Here is a 26,535-nt window from a genome sequence, read left to right as displayed (position 1 = left end):
AGATTTCAAAGGGATAAAGAATGAACTACCATCTCACCCCTATGATGACAGAATAGTATATTTGTCAAGCAACTTTGACAAAACAACATTTGTCCCAAGTGTTTATGTTATTGCAAAAGAAAAGAAAAAACTTCATTTCCATGACTGCTCACAGTTCACCCTGCTTTACTGTTTTGAAGACAGAATTTCCATTGTGCAAGGAAAGAAATATGCATTCTTATCAACATGTTCTAGCCTTTATAAGCCTATTTTGTTACTTTCAAGGAATGGCAGAAACACACTGGGGAAGAAAAGCTTTTGTAACAAAAGAAATGGCAAGCGACAAGAAGCACAAATGAGACTGTGCTGTCTATAAACATGAACACAAAAACACTTACACACCCCCACATAATGAAAGCCTCAATCAGGACTGGAGCAGAACACAATCAGCCTCTTTACCAGTTAAGGGATCATGGGCAAGCTGCAATATTACATGCTCTCTCTTGTGTCTGGTGCAAATTTTCTCAGCTAAGGAGTACATTGGCACAAGCCTTGGCATAAGAAGAGCCCCACTGAATGAGGTCAATGGCCCATCTAGTCCACCATCCTGTTCCCACTATGGCCAACCAGATGCCTGTGGGAAACCCATAAGCAGGACCCGAGCACAAGACCACTCTCCTTTCCTGCAGTTTCCAGCAACTGTTACTCAGAAGCAATGCTGCCGCCAACTGGCCATGGCTAATGCCTACCAGTGTTTGATCTTAAGCAGAATTTGAAACTAGCTTGGGACAATGAACATTATGTCAGCACTGGTCCTTTAAATCCATCACCACAAAACAAAAACAAAAATATAGAAAGCACAGAATCAGGACAGGGCAGCATTTCTCAAACTAACTTTATTAAAGCACAACTTGACTTACTAGCACAGTGGTTTTCAAAGGGTGTGGCGTGCCACACAGTTGTGCCAGGAGAGGATGGCAAGTGTGGTGGGAAGATTAAAGGACAATCAAATAAACAAGTGTGGTGGGAAGATTCAAGGACAATCAAATAAACATTTAAACATTTCAGTACATTATCAAAATATTTCTACAGCCAGAAACAGCATCCACACTTCTCTTCAAGAGCATTGGCTATTCTTCTACAGCTCTCCACAACTAATTTGTTGTGAACAGGGATTTTCAACTCTGAAAAATATGATCAGAAAAGAGAAATGCTTCTTTGTGTTGATGAGGAGGTGAGAGTTTGTCTCAAATCAGGCCTATCTCAAATACATGGGTAATCTCAAATCAGACCTATCTCAGATACATGAGATTACCCGGAAAAAGCAAGCTCACATCTTTCATTGAGTTTTTATTTTGGTATGAGCTTTCGTGTGCATGCACACTTCTTCAGATATCTTCAGGTATCTGAAGAAGTGTGCATGCACACGAAAGCTCATACCAAAATAAAAACTTAGTTGGTCTTTAAGGTGCTACTGAAGGAATTTTTTTATTTTACTTCGATCCAGACCAACACGGCTACCTACCTGTAACCATCTTTCATTGAGTTTGCATACATACTTAAGGTACATATGTAAGAGGCTCATTTATAATTACTGTATATGTTCTTAGGTAGCTGGATTGTATTATACACAAAACTCTTAGTCTGTCCCAAATTATTTTGATTTAATTTATAGCCAAGCCATAGTGTGTCTTGCTGCTCACACACAAGTACTGTCTTGTGACACTTTATATAATAACAAAATTATTATGGCATAAGCTTTTGAGGACTCAAATGCAAGCCATATTCATTAGATGGATGAAGTGAAAACTTGGCAGGTATAAAAAAAATTAAGGTGAGAGTTGAATGCAATGAGATGCAGAAATTACAGTCAGTGATAATTAGAGCTTCAATGTATGTTAAATAGGCACACCTTTACACTTTTGCAATAACAGACAGCACTATGGAGATGATTCTGCTAATACTTGTTAGTATTAGGGATATAGGGTGGCGCTGTGGTTTAAACCACTGAGCCTAGGGCTTGCTGATCAGAAGGTTGGCGGTTCAAATCCCCGTGATGGGGTGAGCTCCCGTTGTTCGGTCCCAGCTCCTGCCAACCTAGCAGTTCGAAAGCCCATCAAAGTGCAAGTACAGTGGTACCTCGCAAGACGAAATTAATTCGTTCCACGAGTTGTTTCGTTTTGCGATAATTGCTTCTTGCGAAGTGCGGTTTCCCATATGAACGCATTGAAATATAATCAATGCATTCCTATGGGGGGAGTGCAAAAAAAGGGGCCGACTCACCCGCCATGGCCGCTCCGGAAGTTTTTAAGGCTCTGGGGAGGGGGAAGCAGGAGGAGGGCCAGGGAGAGGCTCCCTCCCTTCTTCCCCAACAGCCGGACCCTCACGCCCAACCAGACAGTTCACGCGCAGGCAGGCAGGCTTAAGGTGAGTGAGGGGGGATCTGGCTGCTGCGGAAGCCGGGCGATGGTGGGCGGGGAAAGCGCGAGGTGGCCGGGCTCTTGGTCTGACCTTCTCTTCGTGGCGCCCTGCTTCGTCTTGCGAAGTTTTCTATGGCACAGCCATAGAAAACTTCGTCTTCCAAGTCTGCCAAAAAATCGCAAAACATTGTTGTCTTGTGATTTTTTCGTGTCGTGAGGTGTTCGTCTAGCGAGGTACCACTGTACCGTAGATAAATAAGTACCGCTCCGGCGGGAAGGTAAACGGTGTTTCCGTACGCTGCTCTGGTTTTGCCAGAAGCAGCTTAGTCATGTTGGCCACAGGACCTGGAAAAACTGTCTGTGGACAAACGTCGGCTCCCTTGGCCAGGAAAGTGAGATAAGCGGCGCCACCCCAGAGTCGTTCACGACTAGACTTAACTGTCAGGGGTCTTTTACCTTTAGGGCAGGGAACCATTTGCAAGAAGCAGCCACAGACAGTTACTGGCTACAGAACAATGATTGTGTGCACAAGCACTCAACTGTTGTAAACAGCAAATCGCAACACAACACACATTTTTGTCATTTATCAGCAACACTACTACACAGGTACATCCCTATTGCAAACAATACATGGCGTGTCTAATTATGATCAATGTATGTGGAGTTGGGGCAGAATTCACGCAATGGAAGGGTCTTGGCAGCAGCACTTGCAGTTTTTGAGTTCTCCCCTCAACAAATCCAAACACACCATCATTGCTGCAGGCAGCAGTAATAATTAAATGCAGCAGCTGTAAGTCCCCCCTCCTCCTAAGGCTGGCGGTATTATTAGTGAGAGCAACCAGCAGAGCATAGGCTGGGATCACTTTCAGTTGGCAGAACAGCCCAGCTATGCCATCTGCCAACTTTGCAGGAAGCAGGAAACAGCTGAGCCCGGAGCCCGGAGGTGGGGGGCAGCCTCATCATGTGCAGGCAGCACCAGTCCCTCCTCCTTTCGGAAGAGGTGGAGTCAGGATGGAAGGGAAGAGGCATGCAAAGGAGGGCAAGCTCCCTTCCACTCTCAAGCTCCCTCCATCACTGAAGCAGCTTAGCTCAGCAACTTGAAAAGGATTTGAGAGTGAGGCAAGTATGACTCCTCCAGATGAACATTTTCAGTGCTTGCTCTTCAAATCAAAACACCTTGCTTGTTGTTCTATATGCAGTACTAGTTAGGGCACCTACCTAATGTCACAGAATCTGTGCCCACAAACACAACTACAGGAGAATAGAGCATCCCTTTAAGTCTGCCCCTCCCTCAAATCAATTTGAAGGGGCTTGACACAAAATCCCTAGGATATAGTTGTCTGAAACATGGTATCTTAATACAGGGCACCTCTCACACATTTGCTATTTTTCACACCAGTTTCCTACAAGTGTTTCCTTTTTTAAAACACCACCACCACCACCCACCCACCCACCCACCCACCCACACGGGAAGATTTAAGGTCGTCTTCCCCGCTTTTTTTTTAACCCACCTCAAAACTGTAAAAGCTGCCCTTGCAGGCAAAGAGACCTAATATTCACTGGTAATCTGTGGTAAGCAAAACAGGGGGGAAAGAAAAACCCCAAATGCACACTTCATGAAAGGAAAAGAGGTTAGGAAAGAACAGTGAGGCCAGTGGTAACATTAAAAGGTGGCTGAACTCCTGAAAGAGCCCTCTGCAGCGGGGCTTCCAGGAGAAAGGGAAGTGAAGTGAAAATCGAGTCACTTTAAGATTACGGTACATGAAATCACATGAAAGGCCCTGAAAGTCAGTATAGAAGAAGAAAGAAGTAACCAGAAGTCTTAAGCAAGGAATGCAGAGTGTATCTCCAGCACTGCTTGGAGCTAGAGGCAGAAAGTTGAAATTGAAGTCACTGCCAGGAGCACCTAAGGAAGCAATAAATTCCTGCCTTGTTAGCAGAGCTAATCCCACCTGAGTCCAAGAGGCCAGCATAGAAGATTAGGTTTTTAAACAATAATGCCAACAACAGCTAGGCCAGCAACAGCAAACATTCACTACTTTAAGTTCCACACACCCTAAAGGCTTGGATGTGAGGTGGAGAGAGGGAGACCCTTTTTCAGAACTGTTAGCATCTTCTGCTCCCTCTTGTGGTAAAAAATTTCATCTCTTGCCAGCTTTCAGGAAATACTGGTAATGCAATCCAATTGTAATGTATTTTGTTATTTGACAGTTACAGTCCTTAGAAGTGATTACAGAACAAAAAAACCTTTTCTGAGAATCCTGAAAAAGCAAGGTTTGATCATACATGCTTTCCTCCAACAATCAGCCCACTATGTCAATGGAACTAATCACATGTGGATGGTTTTTTTTCTTTTGAAGGAAAATGAAGTCCCTTGAGTTAACCTTGGCTAGAACAATTTTGACAAAAAAAAGAAAACTGTCCCAAGAATTTTGCAGAATTGTCAGAAAATTTTGAGAAGTAAATTTAGGCATATTATATAATTACTTCAAAACACACTGCAAGAGGAGTAAAATATGAATAGAAATAAAGTTCTTGTACACCAATGTAGAAACACCAAAGAGATTTGTAACATTCTTAAAATCACAGAATTATTGAGTTGGAAGGAACCCACCCCGAGGGTCATCTAGTCCAACCCCCTGCAATGCAGGGATCTGAACACACAGTCTTCCATCCAATTTGAAACTATACTGGACCATGCGTAGCTTTGCAAATGTGCTAGCAGTTTTATTCATTCACTGCAGAACCCCTTATAGTTATAATAATTGAGCATGGTGGTGGAAACACTCTAGGTTATTAAGAAGATGGCAGGTGGTGTGCTTATAATATGCTGGGGTAAAAGTTAGTGTTATGGTAAAAGTATTGCTCAAGTTGTAGATAGCAGAAATAAGCTTCAAGATAATTTCATTGCATCAGATGTGGATTTGGTGGGACAGAATAAACAGCTTGATAAAAAAAAGATTCATCCATTTGGTTGTAATACAACACCCATCAATTAAAACAAGACAGAATTCACATAGAATCTTAAAATTAACTTTTCTGTGAGATGGCCTATCACATGCCTCATGCTTGGAACCAGCAGATACATTCATGTGTGTGTCCCCCTCCCCGCACCCCAAGTTACAGTGGTACCTCTGGTTACAAACTTAATTTGTTCCAGAGGTCCGTTCTTAACCTGAAACTATTCTTAACCTGAGGTACCACTTTAGTTAATGGGGCCTCCCGCTGCCGTGCAATTTCTGTTCTCATCCTGGGGCAAAGTTCTTAACCCGAGGTACTACTTCCGGGTTAGCGGAGTCTGTAACCCGAAGTGTTTGTAACCCAAGGTACCACTGTATTCATAATAAAAATGGTTCTTTCCTACACAAGTACTGTATACTGCCAAGTAGAACTTGGCCAACTTTGAGGCTATCATCAGCTCTTTAATACCCAAGAATGGGACTCCGTTGGGAACTGTTATTGAAGTAAGAGGAAATGCATTCTGGAAAATCCAAATATCATTCTTAAAGGATGATAACATGTCCTAGGGCTATTTAAAGCTACAGGTAAAATATGGAATGTGATGCTCCTCAAAGCATTTTGAAAATTCAACATAGGTTTGCCATAGAAGCAACCTACTCCCAAAGCTCTCTGCAGAACCTTGAATCAAATTTTCCTTTCAACATAAAAGCATAGGGGAAACGTCCTGTCCTTTCTATCCTGCGCTTTCTCCTCACTCTAGTTCCAATCCATCACAGAGGCACAATATTAAGTAACAGACAAAAACAGCAAAGGAGCAGGTGCCAAGTAACACAAACGTCAGTACCAGCTCTGAAGGGAAAAGTCCTTGTCAACTGGCAACTTGAAGAGTGAGTGAAGGATTGATGAAGAGCATTTTTTTTTTGACATTCTCAGCCAAACCGTGCAAAAAGCTCTCCTAATGGAGTGGGATGACAGTCAGCTTTGACCTGTTTTTTTGTTTTGCTTACAGATTTCCCCACTCTTTTTCCTTCCTCGTTTTTTACTGAGGGGAGAAGAATGTACAGTACTTGCATATACTTAGAGGGTTTCGGTTCACCCTAGCGACTAAGTGAATAGAGAAGAGAGGCTTATGCTACTCCACCACCACACCATTACAAGGCTATACCAGGATGAATGTATGAAATGGGGTTTCAACCTCTAAACTGGGAAGTGGAATGAAGACACACAGGACAATCACAAAAGGGAATTTCAGGAATAATATGGTATGTACTGTGCTGAATTCTGTGAACACCTGGAGGCCCTCAGCAGAAGAAAACGTAATTTGTGTAAAAATAATAATTTGTGTAAAAATATTTAATAGCACTTGTTTCTGTGCTTTCACAGCAGCTGTATTTTATTCTGATGAGGACCTCTTTCACCCAGGGATTGCTTGAGTTTAATTCATTGCAATCCATAGTTAATTGGTTTGGTACTGTAACATTTTACGTGATACCGATAAAGATGGATACATTTATGATTTGTATTTCTCTTTTGTGCAACAGAGCTTTATACTGTAGACCAGGGGTCCTCAAACTTTTTCAGCAGGGGGCTGGTCCACTGTCCCTCAGACCATGTGGGGAGCTGGACTATATTTTGAAGGGGGAAAAATGAAGGAGGGACGATGAGTGGCGTGTGAAAGGGCTCCAGAGAGGGGCTGCTTTAAATGGCGGCCATTCGAGAGGGGCGCTCAGCTCCTATGTCTTGTGAGCGGCAAGGACTGGCGGCAGCGGAGGGAAGATGAGTGGCACACGAAAGGGCTCTGGAGAGGGGCTGGCACCAACAAAACCCAACCCCCTTCCTCCTCTAGGCAGGGTGGGGAGAAGCCAGGAGGAGAGAGGGAGGAGGTGCCGGCACCACCGCCGTGTGAGGGAGAGGGAGGGAAAAAACGCACACACTGGCGATCCACACGGCAATTCTTGGACCATCTGCAGGCCAGATTTAGAAGGCTATTGGGCCTGATCCGGCCTACAGGCCTTAGTTTTGCCGACCCATGCTGTAGACAAACATAGTATTTGGAGCTCATTACTGCTTTTCTATTTTTGTAACTGTGTCTATCCCTCATCCTCATCCCTTTTGACTAATTGTTGATCATGAAATTGGTTACAAAAGCTGTAGCATCTTCAAAGCTGAATATTCCAATCTAAGTGCCAACAAAGCATGTTCTAGAATTGTAAAAGAAAGTCCACCAAGCATCTGCTATGAGAACATTCCAACTCGATCTATGGTGGACCTTCTGATTTAATTCTGTGGAGCTGCAATATAAGCTTATTTAGATTTACAGCACAGATACCCGCTAAAACAGGCATTCCCAAACTCTGGCCCTCCAGATGTTTTGGACTACAATTCCCATCATCCCTGACCACTGGTCCTGTTAGCTAGGGATCATGGGAGTTGTAGGCCAAAACATCTTGGAAGGCCGCAGTTTGGGGGTGCCTGCACTAAAAGGACAAAGTAATAGCTGGTAGCAGAAGAAGCTTATCTTCTAAGTGGACTAGCCTCTATTTGCAATCTGTCGATTTCAGTAAATGTTTCAGTTCAGCTGGGAAGAACAGAGGCATTTGTTCTCAATGCTGAAGATAATTTTTTTTCTAATGGTAACAACACATGCTGACATTTGAAGAGAAATAAGAATATTACTTCTTAAAAACAGTCATGTTCAAGAATTAGAATACCATTAGAGACTCCAGCTCCCTCTCCATCACCACTAGCAGTCTTCCCAGCTGGCTTATCAAAGGGATGTATAATTTGTTTGGTTCTGCCAAATAAACTGTCAAGTGTGTTTTAATCTCTTTGCTTAATATTCTGAATAGCTTCTCTCTGTGATGGAGGTAAACAAAGTGGTACCAGAGTATCCCCTGCTTTCACAAATGAGAGAAAATCAGAAGCATGCATGAAGCTCTCCTTTTTCAGTTTTTGAAGAGGGACACAAGGCTCTTTGCTCTTTTGCTCATGTGTGTAAGGCTCCAATATGGCTCACATCTATACTGCTCTTTCCAACCACAGCTGGAAACAGACCTCCTAGCCACTGAAGCCACCTGTGCCTCAAGTGACAATGCTGAATCCATGAGTAATCTCAAGGTACAAAAACCTTCTTCTTGCAAGGCAGTGAAACCCCACCCACAATAGGCTGTCTTCCTAACTCTTGGACTTATAAAACATTAACACCTCTGTCTTCACAGGATCCAACAACTCCCATGTTGTTGGCCTCCCATAACTACTTTCTGGAACCGGCACTGCAGGTAGGAGCAGAACAACTGAAGTACAGTGCACCCGCAACTTCAACTTCCTTGAGACTCTCCAGAATAATACCATGGTCAATGGTATCAAAAGCCACTGACAGATCAAGAATGAGCAAGGTCACTCTCCCCCATCTCGTGCCCCTCTTCTTTCTGTGTATTTTGAACGTGCATCAATACCCTCACCATAATTTATTACTCATTTCTTTCAGATTTTTTCAAAGTGCTGCGTTTTGCATAATTTTACATCATGGTTTTCCTCTGGATAACATCTTTTGCTGGCAATATCTTTTGTTGTGTAACTTCACACCCAACTTTATATGTGGGTATCAAAATTATTAAGAGTACTCCCACAACATAAATCTAAAATGAGGAGAGTACAAGTACTCCAAAGATTTATTGTTAGAAAAATATACAAAGGGAACATTTCTATGCCTAGTAGTTGAAACAAGTGGTGCAAATTTCCCTCCATCATATTGGGCCAACCATTCAGCTGACAGCCAATCAGCTGACAGGCATGATGGAATGCAATTACAACTGAGTTTCCTCATCACCTACTTGAACCTGCCTTGATTGAGAGAATTTGCAGTAACAGCCAGGAGCAAATAGGCTGCAGCAGAATCTAACCTATTACACTATTTGCTATTACTGTACAATAAAAATCCTGGAATCAGATTTCTTTTTCTGTGCTTCTTCCCAACCTGAACCTTACTGAGGTAAGCCCAATTAAAATCAATACCAATACCAATCCAGGAAGCCTCCTCTGCACCATGGGAGTTGTAAAACAGCTATTTTTATAAACTGAGCATTCGGGAAGAAAGCAGATAATTCCACAATTGGCCAGGTGCATTAAGAAGAGGTTTTCTTACTTCCTTTGAAGCATTTAAGCATTTACCACTGCCAAAAGCACGATATCCGATTTGATGAATAAATGGGTTGATTCAGAATGGCATCTCTTATCTTGCTAATCTAGACACAGTCAGTTTAATTGCACTCCATCATTATGTTTTCTACTGATAGTGTCCTCAGTACAACAGGGAACAGAGAAAAGACCTTGCCCAAGGAACACAGCACAATTCCAGTAGAAGCAAAAGACATTTTCATCGTGATTTATATTAAGATACTTAACATACTCCAACTATTGATATCCAGATAATGTGATCCCTAGATTCAACATACAATATTATTTCAACAAAAATTCATGTGTTATGCTTAAGCATCATGCATTTAGTCTAATCAATCCATTTACAGGGTGGCATACTACCGTGTGCACATCTATCAAACCCATGTATTTCATGAGAGAAGAATAGTGATGGAAATTTCTATGTCCGTTAAAAATACACACTCCTGGTGGTCTTTTTCTTCTCAATGCATCCAGCTTTTCCCTAGTAGCAGTGAGTTTATACTGAGCTTCTCAGTACTGTATCAGCTGTACTGTATACACATTTTAAAGGCCCAAGAGAAAATACGACCCTTTGGCATTTTAGAGTCCTGTTTTAATATCTTCCACAAATCTACTCTGGTACCTAATTTCTCCCCTTTCTGTACACTCCAACAGTAAGCAGCATATTAAGGTAAGGAGTGAAATACTCTTATACCTGTAAGCAGTGATGCTTTTGGAATTATTCTTTTTATTCTTAAAAAATCTTTTTGGAAACCACATTCAGGCATGTTGTTCGTTTGTTTTTGTTTTTAAAAAACACAATCAAGCAGTATATAAATTTTACAAAATAAATAAGCCAAACTAAAACACTGATTGAACTAAAGCCAAACTAAAACACTGAAACAGAAGGAAAAAGTATCATTTTCTATGTTCACATACCATTTTCCTTCCCTATCCTCCACCTTGCAGTATCCTCAAATCTCCTCTGAATACTTTGGAGTAGATTGGAAGGGTTCAGGAGCTGCAGGGGAGAAGGGGAAGTCCTGTCTCATCTGCTGGTGCTACGCTGTTGTAAAGCCTATGTTATGGCATTACAGATTATTTTGAATGCTGTAAGAACACAGACACGAGGAGGAGGAGGAGGAGGAGGAGGAGGAGGAGGAGGAGGAGGAGGAGGAGGAGGAGGAGGAGGAGTTTGGATTTGATATCCCACTTTCTTTATCACTACCCGAAGGAGTCTCAAAGTGGCAAATAATCTTCTTTTCCTTCCTCCCCCACAAAAACTGTGAGGTGAGTGAGGCTGAGAGACTTCAGAGAAGTGTTACTAGCCCAAGGTCACCCAGCAGCTGCATGTGGAGGAGCAGAGACGCGAACCCAGTTCACCAGATTACGAGTCTACCACTCTTACACTACACCACACTGACTCTCTTAGGGGAAAATCTTGGTAAACATAATTGGGAGGGAAGAGAAGAGCCAATCTTTTATTTTAATTAATTGCTTTTTATGTTTTATTGTAATTTTATTGGTGTTAGCCGCCCTGAGCCCAGTTTTGACTGGGGAGGGCGGGGTATAAATAAAAATTTATTATTATTATATAATATTACACCTTATATTAGGCCTTTCCCCTCCAACCACAATTCCTCCAAGATGCCAGCTTGTAGAAAAATGCCTACTTCAGGTCTGCCAGGATTGATTCTTGTTTCTTATCAGACCCCTGTGATGTTTCGCAACCTATCTTTGGAAATTCCCCTTGGTTTTGAAAGTAGGTTGTCATATGGCAAGGAGGGCTGCTGTTCAAAAGGCGGTACTGTCTAATTTGCTTGACAGCAGCTCTCCAAGGTCTGCCAGGTCTCTCTCAGGAACCATATTCTCTGAAATCTTTTTAGCTACCAGGGGATGAACCTGGGACCTTCTGCATGTAAAACATGTGTTCTCCACAGTGAAACTTTGTGTGTGTTTATTTCTTATTGCTCAAAATGAAAAACTCTCACTGTTAGGCATGTCTTCAGATCCATATGTACCGTGTTTCTCCAAAAATAAGACACTGTCTTATATTTATTTTTCCTCAAAAAAAACCACGGTGGCTTATTTTCAGGGGATGTCTTTTTTTAAATTAAGTATGGTACAGTTTAACCTACAAGGTTAAACTGCCTATCACTATGGCTTATTTTCGGGGTATGGCTTATTTTCGGAGAAACACGGTAGTATGAAACCCTAGCCTTGTGAAGCAAAGATTTCAAACACCCTATAAACACATATTGCTCCAGATTTGTGTATTCATGCTAGCCTAGCCCTTTTACTGAAAACCCAACTGAACAAAAATCAGCAAGCCTCTCTTCACAGAATATATCTATTCATAACATCCTTCAACCCCTGCAGAGAGAGCTCTACATTAATCAGCAAGCAGCAGCGTGTGTGTTTCATATAGGTATTGGCACTGGAAAGCATGCTGTGTACGATACAATAAAAAAAAATCAAATTGCTTGCAAAAGCATACATGATGAGCTTTCTAGAGTGAGCATTAGCCTCTTAAAAGGTACTCAAGCTTACTTCGTGTATTTTTACATGAAAGCATTCTGAACACTGGGCTATAAAATGCGTTAAATTTCCAAATACTAGTTATTATGCTGATGTAATTTGTTACAACTGAGTTGTCCAAAATGAAACCAAGTCTAAAAATGGCATCACAGGTGTGGAAATAATCCTCTAGATTTCCTCATTTTCTGAATAAGCTGAACACATAACTGTTTATAGAGGCATTACTCAAAGAAATAGAGATAGATGTGGGCTTAGTGACTACTGTCTTGGCAAATCTTCTGTTATTGAAATTACTTTAAACACTGTGAGCCTTCATAAAATTGTGACCAACACAATAATAAACAATAGCACCATCTTTATAACTTGGCATGTACATGGTACCTACAGATACATTTATAGTACCCATTTGCATCATTTACTGCTTCCCTGACTAGAATTCAAAATGAATTGAAAGGTGGAAACCCCGCCTTTGCCTGTGAGCAATCTGTTTTGTACCTAATCCTTCCTCTTTTTAAAACATCTACAAAGCGCCTAGCTATCATCCCCAAATAAGATACAATGTTCAACTAGTGAGCCAAAATGCTTACATGCATGCAATCTTTTTACGTATACTTGTGTATGTTCATGGATCATATTGCACTAGGCAACAGGTACCTGCCCTTAAAATCACAAGGTATTCTTAAATCAGTTTGTAATCTGATTGTTTAAAAAGAATTATATTTTCAACAGTATCTATTTGATCAGTAGGCACAAACTACCGGTACATGGTTCACCTTTAGCAGTTTTATGTTTAAGTTAAACAGACAAATCACTTCTGCAAAATGCAACACAGAATATAGAATCTTGAACAACTGAGGGAATAATATGGCTATGAAAAATAATTAGACAAGTTTAACAAAATGCCTGTCAAATAAATTATACTCATTTCAAAAGGTTACTCGAATCATTCAGTACAAATAGATGCAACATTACCTACCATTAATTTTACTTCAGGTAAGTATATCCACACATACCTCCCACTGCACACAAACCATTTCTTAAAGTTTACTAAAATAAATTGCCTTCTGTTTCATATAGTGCGTAATATCAAGATTAAACAAATATATTAAAGTATAACAGAACTGTTTTTGCTAGGAACTATACAATGAATGCTATATGATTCACCTCTGTAATTGTTTTAAAAACATTGATCATCATGCTTTCAAAGAGCCTCAACAGGCAAAGAAACAGATTTAAACTACAACCAATGCAGAACATGAAGAAATTCACTAGATATTACTAGGACAATTAAGCATGTGCAGCCCATGGAAGGGAAAATAAGCCTCGTGTCAGTTTTTCATTCCTATAGAATGGTCCCACTTCCTTGAAATCTTTTTTTGTAAAGGGCATGCTACTTTACTTCACTCCACTGGTAATGGTCACACACAACAATTAAATGATATTCTTTCTACTGCCAATATAGAAGCTCAGTTTAGATGACGATAATAATCTGTTGTTATTCAATTGTGTGAAGAAATAAAGAGCATTTCTGGGGCTAGACTTGGAAACAAAATAAAGCTATATTCCTGTGTTAGACACAAGGGAGAGGAAAGTATAGCCCATATTAACTCACCTAGAACAGCTTGTTGTTGAAATTGTGCCCTCACCAAATTCAGGCTTATCTCCAACTTAAGTCTTCAGCTCTACTAATAAATCATGTACTCGCGAACATAACAGTGACAAAAGGACATGCTGTGCTCTTTTCCTTCTCACTTCGATGACTGTTTCACTGACGGAGCTCTGAGAGGCTGCAATCTCAGAGTAAATATTCAATATGAGCATGCTCTGTATCCACTTTGAAAAAACAGTCTGATGCTAGGCATCTCTGTGTGTGATGGCCTACTTTCAAAGCAACACAGGGCTGTAAATCAAATCTTAAAAAAATCACTAACTGCAATAAGCAAATCAGAACCACCATGAAGTATTGATTTTCTCCTCTCTCATGATCTCACTATTCCCCTAGAATTAATTGGACCATGTGTGCAAGAGGCTATTTGCAACATTTGGCTGTAACATGTACCCAGACTTCAATACTATTCTTTGATAGACGAGAATAACACTGAACTGGATCACCATTTGACCCTCAAATCTTAGCAGAATATTCTTTCAACCATAAATTTTGCATCTGAAGTTCATGTTAGCATTCGTAAATATAATCCACTTTAGGTAAAGGGACCCCTGACCATTAGGTCCAGTCGCGGATGACTCTGGGGTTGCGGTGCTCATCTCGCTTTATTGGCTGATGGAGCCAGCGTACAGCTTCTGGGTCATGTGGCCAGTATGACTAAGCCACGTCTGGCAAACCAGAGCAGTGCACGGAAACACCGTTTACATTCCCGCCAGAGAGGTATCTATTTATGTACTTGTACTTCGTGCTTTCGAACTGCTAGGTTGGCAGGAGCAGGGACCGAGCAACGGGAGCTCACCCTGTTGCGGGGATTCGAACCGCCAACCTTCCGATCGGCAAGCCATAGGCTCTGTGGTTCAACAGTGCCACCCGCGTCCACTTTAGTCTGGTACTATCTAGCATCCTTAGTTTGTTCTGTGCACTGGTCTGTACCCCAGAATAATATGCTGTTTCCCAATACAATAAGAAAAGACAACACTCTAACACTGCACTTTGGAATTTTACTATTCGTCACAGCTTAAGTGACTTACGGATAGCTGGCAGGCCATGGAAAAACAGCAAACCAACTAAGATTTTTATTTATGTTGTTTCAACACTGCACTTAAGTATTGCCATGGCTACTGAATATGTTTCTGTTTAAAGCCAGTGAAACCAGATTTCACTGTTTTACTATAATTTCAAACAAAAAAACAAATCCAATATAAAACAGATCCATCCCTATTATATCAAACAAGATAAGCAGCTCTCACTGAACTCTTTCTGAACCCTTCCCACTAGGTCTGGGAAATGGACTTTGATTGTACAGTGGTACCTTGGTTTACAAACACAATTGGTTCCGGAAGTCTGTACTTAACCTGAAGCAAACTTTCCCATTGAAAGTAATGGAAAGTGGATTAATTCGTTCCAGACAGTCCGTGGAGTACTTAAACTGAAGCGTACTTAACCTGAAGCGAACTTTCCCATTGAAAGTAATGGAAAGTGGATTAATCTGTTCCAGATGGGTCTGTGGAGTACTCAACCTGAAGCGTACTTAACCCAAGGTATGAGTGTAATTGGTTCCGGAAGTCCATACTTAACTTGAAGCGTACTTAACCTGAAGCAGACTTTCCCATTGAAAGTAATGGAAAGTGGATTAATCCATTCCAGACAGGTCCGCGGAGTACTTAAACTGAAAATACTCAAACTGAGGCGTACTTAAACCGAGGTATGACTGTACTTTATTAGATGTCTAAGCTTCTCCAATCAGTAAGTGAGAGCCAATGAAACTTTAGCACAATAAGTTTAAGAGATGATGTTGTGTAAGTGGTAGCACACAAGCTTAATAAGAGTACTTTGTAACAGTTGTTAATACTCTAATAGCAGCAGTAGTTGCACTAGTTCAACATATTTGCAAGCGCAATATACCCTCTGGATTTGGCAGTTGCACTACACTAAAACCAAGGCTCCTGCCAGCAGAATTATTGCTGAAATGAGTGAACTGCCATAACTGAATATCACCCATTGCTAACAGTTGGTATACCATCATCTGAAACTGAACATTCCAATTATCGATCTACTTTTGTTGTTGAAACTAGAAGCTTCAAAAGAGCCAAATTAGCAAGAGAAGAACGAAGGTAACATTACGGTACAGTATTTACAAATTAAGGATGTGATAATGGGAAATACAAGGAATAAAAGTGCAAAGAATATGACATAAAACTTGATTACCGGTAATCTAAGTAGTCAGAAATTTGATTCTTGTAAAATCTTTTCTCAAATATGTATAACATCTTATTAGAGAAGACAAAAGATAATAAAGATGCTGCTTCACTATAATGAGAAAGGGGAAAAATATTTGCAAAAGAACATACCAATAAAAAAAATATGCCTGCTGGGTAGGTGCAATAATATATTTCACAAAATAACAATTTTAACATCCTTGTTAAATAAAGAGATGGGAGGTTGCACACCCTCTAGTTCACTAACGTAAGTTTCACCTGTCTTCATACTCCTTCCCTCCATATTCTGAGCTACTACACATACTTTGCATGCTTCCCTCCCAACTCCCACAGTGAATTGCCAGGAGGAGCAGCTGCCATTGAATCTTGGAGGGCAAAAGAACATCAGCCCACAGACAGCATCCATAGCATTGCTATGGAGACTGAGCACAAACTTCATCTCCCTCCTTCACCCCCTGCCAGAGTGAAAGAGAGCGATGGAGCACATAGCATGCAGGAAAACAGGGAGCTAAATCTATTCCAATCCCCCAAAAGAACATAGCACAGTTAGATCCTGATTATCTTTCCATCCTTCTCCTAAGAGAGATTGTTTTGATGAGGGGCGGGAATGAGAAAACAAGCAGCAGAAGCATATCTCTCCAAATGGAACCCTACAATATTCTCAATGGACCATTTCTCTCCCATTCCTACTTTGAAGATGGAGAGGGTACCTGCAGGAACAGTCCTCATCAATTGCCCTTTCCTGCTCCCAACTTAGTCCCAACTTAGAACAGGAGTGGAGTCTAGAGCCGCTGTCATACAGAGCACCAAATCTGGGGAAGAGTGGAGTGCTCTTGGCAGCCACATGTTTTTGCTTGGCAACCAAGGTCAGACAAAATTTGCGCAATTTCACTTAGAAATATGTGGTACCCTGTGTTAATGAGTAAGCTACCAACAGCATATGAGATATGCATATAAAAGTCTCTATAATAATACATATGGGTGAACAGGTGGGTGAGCACACATGAACAGACTTCAATGACTTCCAAGAATCCCTCGGTTCTTGGATTCAAAGTAGCAACCATTCCCTCTTGTCAATCTTTAATGAATATGTATTTAACTTCTTCATAAGAATATGGGCGTAGCATTACATGCAAACAAGGGATCCTAGTTTCAAACAAATCATGGTTACTTGCAAAACAAACCACCTTCAAACAAATTAGCTTGTTTAGCAACTAACCACTGCTTGTTTTAATCAGGACTCCTGGTTCACAAGTGACACTAAAGTCACTTATTCACAATTATGTAAACTTGGCAGAAACTCAGTTCAACATTTCACTTGAGATTGCCGAGACTTGTCTACATAGAGCTAAACCATTGTTTAGTATTGCATGGGAACCAGTCCAGTGCTCATTAAAGACTTTCTTATTCTAGACCAAAGGAGTTGAAGAAATCTCTGATAGTAGTTTCCCCTCTTCTTCCAGTATTTCCTTTACTCAGATCACAATCTCTTGAATAGGAATGTTTGTTTCCACCTGTATTGTTTTAGGCAGAGGAACAAGTCACACTTTTAAAAAGTAGCAGTTTTGAAAAAGATATAAACATTAAGGTAATTTAAATAATAATCCAGGCATAAACAAAATGCTTACTACCCAATGAGGCAATATTCCCAAAGTCATCCCTGGCATTTCCTTATAAACTCGTACAAAATGATAGGTGGGATTTTTATTGCACAATCTTCTTCAAAACATCAAGCTATCAGCAGTATGCACCATAGTAAAATGCATCTTGAGCAAACCAATTCAAGGACTCAGATAAGCACAACTGGAGTAGTGCAGAAATATTTATAGTAACACAGAGAAATGTAAGATCGGATCCCAGAGAGGCCTGTATTTTTCTTATATCAACATACACAAAACATAGAACTAAGCAAGCAGAAGTTATTTTGAACAAACATTCTAATTAGCTATCAATCTGGAAAAGGAAGATCATGCCTGGGGTGCTAATATTGACTTCATTTAGTAGCACAAATAAGCACAAATTTGATTGCTAAGTCTTTTTGTGAAGAATGAACTACCAAAATCAATTTGTTCTTAATAGTTTCATTCTAGATGTCTAGCAAATTTGCCACAAAGAAAACAATGAGGATTACCAATGGAATCTCTTTCAATCAAGAAGTACTACAATGAAACTTTATTATGAGCTTTAAAAAGGTGTGGGTAACACTTGCTCAGTACAAGATTAGAAGGCAGAAGAGCAAATATTTTGGATGCTTGAGGTGGTGGTGTTTTTTTTTAATCTAACAAGATCTGTTCTGTTTTCTAGGTAAGTGCATGCAATAATGCTTTCAGCAACAGCTCTCACACATTTCTTTTGATCAGTGTATGAAGCATTTGAAGAGCAAAGATATTCTAACCTTAATATCAATGTGTCAAAATAAAACTAAATCAGCTTACCTAAATACAGAAGTAGTTTTTAAACAGGCAAAAAAAGAAAAAATGTATAGACATAGTCTTTGGTTAAATTTGTGAACGGAACCCCGAACCTGTTTTGTGTTTATCACTTGCTGTTCAAGTGACAGGTGTCAAAATACTGAATCATAGAAATGTAGAGCTGGAATGGACTCCAAGGGTCATCTAGTCCAACTCCCTGCAATGCAATAATCTCAACACATGGTTCTTCCATCCAATTTGAAAACATACTGTACAGTGCTTAGCTTTGCAAATGTGCTTGTGGTTGTATTGCTGCACCACTAGAAGGAAGTATATATAGATTTCAATGCATTTTAAAATCCATTTTTTATGGAGCCAGATTTCAAGTCAAATGCAGAATTTCACCTCTTTCCTTCCTGGCTCCCCTTCCCTACACATTTAATTTTGGAGCTTATCAGCACCATATTTCATCAAAGTGATTCTTGGAGCAGTGTTAGAAACTCCTAAGTATTTTTTAATTTTATTTTATTTTTTCTATGCCATTTTATATTTCAAAGAAAAGTCTCAAATTGGTTTACAACACATTAAACATCAAATAAAAGAATCCAAATTCAAGCAAATTCAAGGATCAAAAAAGATATTTCAGATCCTTCTCTAGGTGAATTTTGATTTCCCCTTATTTATTTATTTACCTACATAATTTATAGAGCTGCCCCATAGCAGAAGTACTCTAGTGGCTAAAGTATCAGACCAGGAGCTGGGAATACTGAGCAAAGCTGAAGACCCCAGTGCCCCAAAACTGAGGATTGGGCAGAGTACGTTCCAGATCTAAAATTATTCTAAATTATAAACAACAGGCTTAAGGGTTAACTGGATAGATGAACCAAGCCTATAAGAGGACCAGTTTTGATAAGTGATTAATGAATAATGGCACAAATATATTTATTTATTTGTCAGTCATTACAGAAAAGTTTGCAAAATATTGAATAAAAGAAAGACTAGGATTTAATGAACATCACATCCCCATCCTCCAAACCCCAGTTTGGGTTAATCAAGGGAAGGGAGTTCATGATGGTTGGGAGTTTGTTAAAAGGGACATATTAAAAGTACAACTTCAGGCAATACCAATGAGACGGAAACATGGAAGGTGCCTAAAGAAGCCAGGGTGGCTATCTAAAGAACTTTTAACTGAGTTAAGATTTAAAAGGGATATGTACAAAAAATGGGAAAAGGGGGAAATCACCAGAGAGGAATTCAAGCATATAGCCAGCACGTGTAGAGACAAAGTCAGAAAAGCTAAAGCACAGAATGAACTCAGGCTTGCTAGAGAGGTTAAAAGCAACAAAAAGGGCTTTTATGGGTACAGTATGTCCGTAGCAAAAGGAAGAACAAGGAAACAGTGGGGTCACTTAGAGGAGAAGATGGTGAAATGTGAACAGGGGATAGAGAAAGGGCAGAACAATGCCCGACCTGAAGAATATGGAGCAGATGATTCAGCAGGGGAAACACAGCCCAGAATAAGTAAGGAGGTAGTACAAGAATACTTGGCTAGTTTAGATGTATTCAAGTCTCCAGGGCCAGATGAACTACATCCAAGAGTATTAAAAGAACTGGCAGAGGTGATTTCAGAACCACTGGCAATAATTTTTGAAAATTCCTGGAGAACAGGTGAAGTTCCAGCAGACTGGAGGAGGGCAAATGTTGTCCCTATTTTCAAAAAGGGGGAAAGAGAGGACCCAAACAATTACCGCCCAGTCAGCCTGACATCAATACCAGGAAAGATTCTAGAGCAGATCATTAAGCAAACGGTCTGTGAGCACCTAGAAAGAAACTCTGTGATCACTAAAAGTCAGCATGGGTTTCTGAAAAATAAGTCATGTCAGATTAATCTGATCTCATTTTTTGTCAGAATTACAAGCCTGGTAGATGAAGGGAACGCTGTGGATGTAGCCTATCTTGATTTCAGCAAGGCCTTTGACAAGGTGCCCCATGATATTCTTGTAAAGAAGCTGGTAAAATGCAGGCTAGACAATGCTACCATTCAGTGGATTTGTAACTGGCTGACTGACTTAACCCAAAGGGTGCTCATCAATGGCTCCTTCTCATCCTGGAGAGTAGTGACTAGTGGGGTGCCACAGGGTTCTGTCTTGGGCCCAGTCTTATTCAACATCAATGACTTGGATGATGGGCTTTGGGGCATCCTGAGCAAGTTTGCAGATGACACCAAATTGGGAGGGGTGGCTAATACGCCAGAGGACAGGATTACACTTCAAAATGACTTTAACAGATTAGACAACTGGGCCAAAGCAAACAAGATGAATTTTATCAATGAGAAATGTAAAGTACTACACTTGGGCAAAAAAAATAAAAATGAAAGGCACAAATACAGGATGGGTGACACCTGGCTTGAGAGCAGTACATGTGAAAAGAATCTAGGAGTCTTGGTAGACCACAAACTTGACATGAGTCAGCAGTGTGATGCAGCAGCTAAAAAAGCCAATGCAATTCTGGGCTGCATCAATAGGAGTATAGCATCTAGATCAAGGGAAGTAATAGTACCACTGTATTCTGCTCTGGTCAGACCTCACCTGGAGTACTGTGTCCAGTTCTGGGCACTGTAGTTCAAGAAGGATACTGACAAGCTGGAACGTGTCCAGAAGAGGGCAACCAAAATGGTCAAAGGCCTGGAAACGATGCCTTATAAGGAATGGCTTAGGGAACTGGGTATGTTTAGCCTGGAGAAGAGAAGGTTAAGGTGTGATATGATAGTCATGTTCAAATATATAAAAGGATGTCATACAGAGGAGGGAGAAAGGTTGTTTTCTGCTGCTCTAGAGAAGCGGACACGGAGCAATGGATTCAAACTACAAGAAAGAAGATTCCACCTAAACATTAGGAAGAACTTCCTGACAGTAAGAGCTTCTTTGGCAGTGGAATTTGTTACCAAGGAGTGTGGTGGAGTCTCCTTCTTTGGAGGTCTTTAAGCAAAGGCTTGACAGCCATATGTCAAGAATGCTTTGATGGTGTTTCCTGCTCGGCAGGGGGTTGGGCTGGATGGCCCTTGTGGTCTCTTCCAACTCTATGATTCTATGATTCTAAGGTTTGTGGTCCCCCCCCCCCTTGTGCACCAATTCCCTCTTCTGTTTCCTGGTTTTCTCTAAATATATTTTGTGATAATAACCCTAAACCAAGTTCCAAACCTAGATTTCCAAAACCCAATTTTAAAAACAATGATTTGGAGGCTGGCACATACCATAGTGTCCCTGATCCTGGTCTGAAACTGTGGTTAGTAAAAACCAGAAACAAGGGAGCCTACCAGGCTCTAGGATGCTCTTACATGGGCTCTGGGACCCTCTCACGAGATCTCAAAGGCTCATCTGAATTCCCACAAGATTTCGTGAAAGCCTTGCAGAGCCCAGTAAGCAAGTCTGAGAGCTTAAACGCTCGTTCTGTACCAGGAAAATCCTGCACAAAAAGAGCTTTTAAGCTCTTCAAATCCCATGCATTTAATTTGTGTGACTTCCACCAGCTGGCCTTCAAAGTTGAAGTTGAAATCGCACTTGTTAAACAAGTTTAAGTTGTAAGTTACAAATGGCACACTCCTAGCTTTAGAATATTGTCAGTCAACAGGAGCACTTGCACACTTGCCACATATTAGAAAAGAAACAAAACCTGTGTATATGGTTTCTACAGAATAAAAAGTACTACCATTCATTACAAGTAATGGGCCAAATGTAAACCGTTATCTTGTTTTACTATTTGCTCATCTACTATTATTTAACCAAAGTTCTCTCCCTGTCTTATTTAACAGCAACAGCAAAGTTGACCTGGATCTGGGATTTTTTAAAAGATGAAATCCAATAACCATGTCTAATTTCAGGTTTCAATTATTAGATAAAAATGTATAGTCCAATTCTCTCAGCTGCGTTACTGCATCTTAAAAAACCTATTAGTAATTTCACACAAAAGACTGCATTTACCTGACTTTCACACAAGTTGTCAGCAAGAAAGTTCTATGTAAACAAATCTTACATAAAACATGTAAATATATTATGACCTAATTATGACTGGGAAATAATTCATATTTTATCAAGCAACTACTCTTTGATCACAGTGCAATATTGTCAGGCATTTCACAAAATTAAGTACTTCTTTCATGTGTTATTTAAGTGAGACAATAACCTATCTTCACAAGTGGCACCATCTACTCACTAAGGGGAGGCATCTGCTTTATGAATGCAGGACATCAGCAATCAGGCACACAACCTGACCTCCTCTTGATGCCATACCAAACTTCACACCAAAGAGACACAGTCAAACAGGTTGGCTCTGTTCATGCAAGAGGGCTTCATAATTCTTGGGTACGGAAGGGAACACAGCACATTAATTTTGATTGCCTAATGCAGCCCAACAAATTTAAATGGCTCAAACTCTGCTTATCTCCCATTCTGGCAGCTTCCTGTTCACAACCATGTAAATTTTCATTTTGCTTTTGGCTGTGGACAATTGCCTAGTTAATATAAATGTTTTAAGGCATTATATTTTCTTTATAGTCCTCATGGGTTCCTATCTGGGCATTCCTGAATAACTGGGCTATTTCAATGTAAGTATTATTCAATGAAAGTATTACTTAAAATTTTAAATTAAAAGATTAAACAAGTATATATCCTATTGCCACAAACTGTGTAGCATTTTACAAAACACTGACAAGTATTTAGCTATTTCTGAACTGTCCTGTAGCCAATTGAACAGAGAACATTAGCTTTCTAAAACACTTATTGGAATCTACACACTTGGATTTTTAACCATTTGGATTTTTAAACATTTGGAACCATTTGGAATAAAAATATGTTCTCAAATGTATAAAATGTTGCCAGTTCTATTGCAACATACAGCAATGGCAACAAGCAGCTCTGGCTCGCCCAGCCCTACCCATTGCCACCCCACCACCACACTTACCTGACCTGGGGGTTCTGGATCATAGGCTCTACTGGTCAAAACGGGAGCCTCACCAATCTCCCTCTCCCACTGGAAACAAACCAGGACTGCTCCAAGTACAGTGGTACCTCAGTTTACGAACTTAATCCGTTCCGGAATTCCGTTCTTAAACAGAAACCGTTCTTAAACCAAGGTGCGCTTTCCCTAATGAGGCCTCCCACCGCCAGTGCCCAGAATTCCACCGTTCGGATTCCGTTCTTAGACCAAGGTAAAGTTCACAAACCGGGACACTACTTCCAGTTTTGCGGAGTTCTTATACCGAATAGTTCGTAAATAGGGCTGTTCTTAAGCCAAGGCACCACTGTAAAGTGTCTCAAGAGAGAGGTGGGATGTCTGTTAACAGTAGAATTATGTATATTTGAATTATGTATATTTGATACTCACTCATAGCCTCTAGACTTAGAACCTCTAGTTGCTTGTCAAATACAAAGATTCTTATACAGATTCTTATATGCCTTGGGTTACGAACAGCCTAGTTAATAAACTTTTTGGCTTACGAACACTTGGGGAATGAGTGTTCCGCGTTGCGATTTTTTCGGGGATGCAAACGTACTCTGTTCGGGGTGTGCACTTCCATTTTGAGTGCCACACTTCCGAAGATGGAGGGAGAGAAAGAGAGAGATGCACAAGTGATGCCAGCTGCCGTGTACCAAAGCATGCTTTGGAGAGATCCCCATCGTGACTTGGTGTTAGGGCAAAATTCTGGGTGCGAGAATGCTCAGCCACCCAGCTCATCAGGCAAGGGCCTGTGGTCGTTGCGGAGTATAAAAGGAAGGAGTCCAGCCATGATCCGGAGCAAACAGCAAGGTTTATTACTGCGCAGCAGGTTCAATGCCAGACTGAACACCGTGAACAGGGCTGCAAGAACTTTTAAAACTTCCCACCACCATCCCATAATGCACATCGAAAGCATCATACATACATCACTTGTGACAGGGTAAAACGTCAGAAAAGGGGAAGGTGCAAGGGGCATTAGCATACAGGTAAACAGGAGGTAAGCAGGATTAGCATAAGGATGTCCCAGGACATTGTTAAGCAAGTACCAGTAAGTATCTGGGAGGGGATCCTTGAGTACCTGGTGGGGGGAAACAATGGGTCCAGTTGTGTGTATTGCCTCTGGCTTCGGAGGGTTGGGAATGGCAGGAGATGGTACCTGAATGGATTATGGATATGCAGAGGAGCACCACCCTGGCTACCTGACCTCTTGCTTAAGGGTACAGGTAGGTAGCCGTGTTGGTCTGGATCGAAGTAAAATAAAAAAATTCCTTCAGTAGCACCTTAAAGACCAACTAAGTTTTTATTTTGGTATGAGCTTTCGTGTGCATGCACACTTCTTCAGATATCTTCAGGTATCTGAAGAAGTGTGCATGCACACGAAAGCTCATACCAAAATAAAAACTTAGTTGGTCTTTAAGGTGCTACTGAAGGAATTTTTTTATCTTGCTTAAGGGATTATGGCTGTTCCCTGCATCCCTGAGAGCCCTTGGCCAGAGTCGCAAAAAGGAGGTTTCATTTAGAAATAAAGATACACTGTATTCATTCATAAAGAAATATGGTTACATAGAGTCTCAGGCAACAGAGAAAGGGTAGGAAAGGGAGCCTTTATTACTCAGGGCTTGATCTTGAGGGGTTCGTGTTGGTGCGATACTAGAGTGGTGTTGTAGGATCAAATGGGGTCCCCTTGAGGGCATTAGTGCCAATCTTGATTCCCAAATGAAGCCTCGTTTGGGTGCCCCCCCCCTATAAAATTCCCTAACAGTGGAAAGGAACGTGCCGCAGCGAGGGTGATTATCCGGGGGAGGGGGCGTCACTTGCCCTTAGGATCCTGCAGCTGATAGAGATAGGAGGGTGCAGGGAGGGGAGTCCGTGGCAGCGAGCCCGATCCGGGTTGAGTTTCCTTTCGCTTTGTGCACACCTCCCTCCCTGAGTGGAGATTATCGGTGCGCCTTTGGCCTCCTTCTCCCCCGAGGTACCACTGTAAACCCAAGTTGCAAAAAGTAGCGCTAGGCCCTGGTGGGCTGTCCCCTTACCTTGGCCAAGCGGATAGCCAATCAGGATTTTAAAAAAAATGATTCCCCCCCTTCACTGCTCACTTCCCTCTGTGGCCCCCTAGCCTTGTACTGTGCCACTCCCATTCATGCGATTTTCACCTGTGCCCCCCTTGGAATATCCTGGGGGTCCCCAGGGGGCCATAAGACCCTCGGTTGGGAAACACTGCTATAAATGGCCATATAGTACTTTCTATTAAAACTTTTAAGTTTTTAATCTGGAATGCATTGCACTCACACATATACAAACCCCTGGTACAGCAAGAATATTACTTGCTATACAAGCCAGAAACAATTATAAAAATGAAACAGCATTTATTTATATTCCCGAAGAAACAGAAGCTATCAACATGAGTCTGACAAAACTGCGGGAGGCAGTGGAAGACAGGAGTGCCTGGCGTGCTCTGCTCCATGGGGTCACTGGGGTCACGAAGAGTCGGACACGACTAAACAACAAAGAAACAGTTGTTCCAAATTAGCTGTGCCTGCCATTCACTACCAAGCAACTATTCGAGTTTTAGACAGCAGAGGCAATTCCAGATCTATCCCTAAAACATGCAAGCTGTGCATACAATCTACAAAGCAGAAACTCTGGCTTTAAAATGATTTCCTGTATTGGAGCCTCCTGTATAAACTTCAAACTCATGGAGCAGTTTTGTTTGGTATGTGGAAAAATAAAACAATCGTTCTGATTCTACTCAAGATGCAATCAGGGAAGCCAATTGTGCTTTTTGAAGCCTTGTAAACAAAGATCATAGAAATGTAAAGAAGGTGGTGCCCTCAGCTGGCCAAAAAGATCTCTGCAGTTTCATAGTACTAATTTTTCTAACTACAGTACTGTACAACCTCAACATTAGCATACCTTTTAGAGATATGCTCAAAGTTAATCAGTTATAGAAATAATTAAAACGACATCACTTCAAGGAAGAGAAAGCACACTTTATGCAATGCTGCCCTTATTCAATTTGCTTGTCACAGAACAGTGGAGAATACTAAACCAAATTGCTTGTCACTAACAATGATGGTCACCAGGTGGTGGTAAATTCAAGATTTTAAAGTGATACTGCTCCAACATTTTGTTGTTGTTTAGTTGTGTCTGACTCTTCGTGACCCCAAGGCAAAGTTCACAAACAAAAA

At 40.9% G+C, this 26,535-nt stretch overlaps 1 protein-coding gene across 25 annotated transcripts in view; it reads right to left on the bottom strand.

The window, feature by feature from the left end:
• PLEKHA5 (pleckstrin homology domain containing A5) overlaps positions 1 to 26,535 on the bottom strand; it is a 175,802-nt gene that overhangs the window by 92,737 nt on the left and 56,530 nt on the right. For 3 of the 25 annotated variants that reach the window (XM_088652448.1, XM_088652449.1, XM_088652450.1), the window contains exon 1: positions 13,669 to 13,823. The exons of the other annotated variants lie outside the window; for them this stretch is intronic. The gene's annotated coding sequence lies outside the window, so the exon portion shown is untranslated. Of the gene's footprint in view, positions 1 to 13,668; positions 13,824 to 26,535 lie in introns of those variants that run through there. 25 annotated transcript variants of the gene reach the window in all.

Source organism: Zootoca vivipara, chromosome 9 (genome assembly GCF_965207765.1).
Source record: "Zootoca vivipara chromosome 9, rZooViv2.hap1.1, whole genome shotgun sequence".
NCBI classification, from domain to species: Eukaryota; Metazoa; Chordata; class Lepidosauria; order Squamata; family Lacertidae; genus Zootoca; species Zootoca vivipara.
Note: the sequence above shows the minus strand (reverse complement) of the source record. Positions and strands in the feature narration are given on the sequence as shown.